Source organism: Macrobrachium nipponense, chromosome 9 (genome assembly GCF_015104395.2).
Source record: "Macrobrachium nipponense isolate FS-2020 chromosome 9, ASM1510439v2, whole genome shotgun sequence".
NCBI lineage: Eukaryota > Metazoa > Arthropoda > Malacostraca > Decapoda > Palaemonidae > Macrobrachium > Macrobrachium nipponense.
The window spans coordinates 58,612,597-58,614,224 of record NC_061110.1 but is presented as its reverse complement, the minus strand read 5'-3'; the positions used below and the strand labels follow the sequence as shown (position 1 = coordinate 58,614,224).

The following is a 1,628-nucleotide window of genomic DNA, read 5'->3' as shown; positions in this document are numbered from 1 at the left end:
GCAACATGCATCAGATCAGGAAAGAATGACGACAATAGAAATGAAAAGATGGCGGGTGATGACGAAGAGCAGAGATGAAGGCAGGAAGACTTCGTTGCTGCAGCCGGTGACGATTCTGATGTCACCTGAGACTCGTCAGACATCGTATGCGCAAAAGCTGACCGCAAGCTCTGCGCGCGCGTCTGACGGACCTTCTTGCGACGTCTGCGTAATCCAGTAGCGAAGCGGCTTCTCTTTGGATAAGTTGCATTGAAAGTTCCATCTGGGGACCCGATTCTGGGGCTGTTTCGTTTTTCTCTGTGAGATGCGATGACGTGCTTCGTGAACTGTCAAATGAGGCCGTGCTGCGCGCCCATGGCATCTTGCGACACCGCTCATGTGTTCCTCTATAAAAGGGAATGAATTGATTACCCTACACTATCTACTCTAGTGTGCGTTGAAATCCCCCATCAGCTTTCAGTCAGCGAGCAAAAGGAATTCGCGTGATTTTCAGTCGTGTAGATGTAATTGAATGGAGGATCTGTTTGGAGGAAGGTGCTAGTGACAACTGTAAGGAGTCGGCAGAGAATTCTCTTTGATTGGTGGCTGGAGCGCATCAGAATAAGCAATACGAAGCATAGACTCGTGAAATTTATGTGATTTCCATCAGTGTACCCGACATTTCGTGGCCCCTTCCTCACCTCCCCAAAAATGTCAGCAGTAGTGGAGAAAGACCGAACATCATTCCGTTTCGTGTAAGGTTCGTGGGAGCCTGTCTGAGGCCCAGTGGAAACTCGACGAGATCAACATAAAAACTGTAGACGATTCATTGCAAGAATGGAGCTTTATTTCCCAGTATGTCATAAAAAATTCTAACATTAGGACGTGAAAGAGATTCTCCTAGGCATGACTTATTTGCGAATTCATTTCATTCGAGTGATGCTTTGTTATTCGTACCCTTAGGAAACAATCGAAAATGACTCGTATCTCTGTAAAGTTGAAACTATATTCTGTTAAATAAATAAAAATTGAAATTACAGTCCAGGGGTCTTCCATAGTCCAAATCATCGATCAAAATCTACATAGAGGATTAAAGTAGTTGTGACGACACGACACTCGATGCATTTATCATTCATCGCGCCCTAAGAGACTGTGGGAACAGCTGTACCACATACCCGGATTATACATCCTACCCGGGGGATCTTGTCATCACGTGACTGGTTCCGTGGGTGCGTTCCATTCGGAAGGCTTCGTAACGTTTGCCAGCCTGCTTGTTTTGTTTGCTTGCGAGATGACTTGTGCAAGCTGAGAAACGGTAACCTACTTAACGAACAACCGCTGACGACCAGACTTCACGGAGCTGTTTGTACACGTGAAAACCTTGTATGACTTCGCGTCTTAAGGGTCTCGTCTTACATCGGCCTCTGTGTACGGCAACACTGACCGGCCTACACGTCTATGGGTTTGTGCGTGTATCTTGCACATATGATTCACACCTATGTCAACCTTGTTCATTTACCTATCGGACAATGAAATTCTTTTAAATTTTCCGTTATTTTTTTATTCTTGTTTGTGTCGGCTACTACTGACTGACTATCTCTTGATACAGCCGTTAATTTCTTGTAAGATACGGAATTTTATGACATAAT

The 1,628-nt window shown here is 44.9% G+C and overlaps 1 protein-coding gene across 1 annotated transcript in view; it reads left to right on the top strand.

The window, feature by feature from the left end:
- Positions 1-206: 206 nt before the first annotated feature.
- LOC135218502 (protein white-like) overlaps positions 207-1,628 on the top strand; it is a 147,961-nt gene continuing 146,539 nt past the window's right edge. The window contains exon 1 of the mRNA XM_064254857.1: positions 207-1,628. This exon is cut by the window's right edge and continues 360 nt beyond it. The gene's annotated coding sequence lies outside the window, so the exon portion shown is untranslated.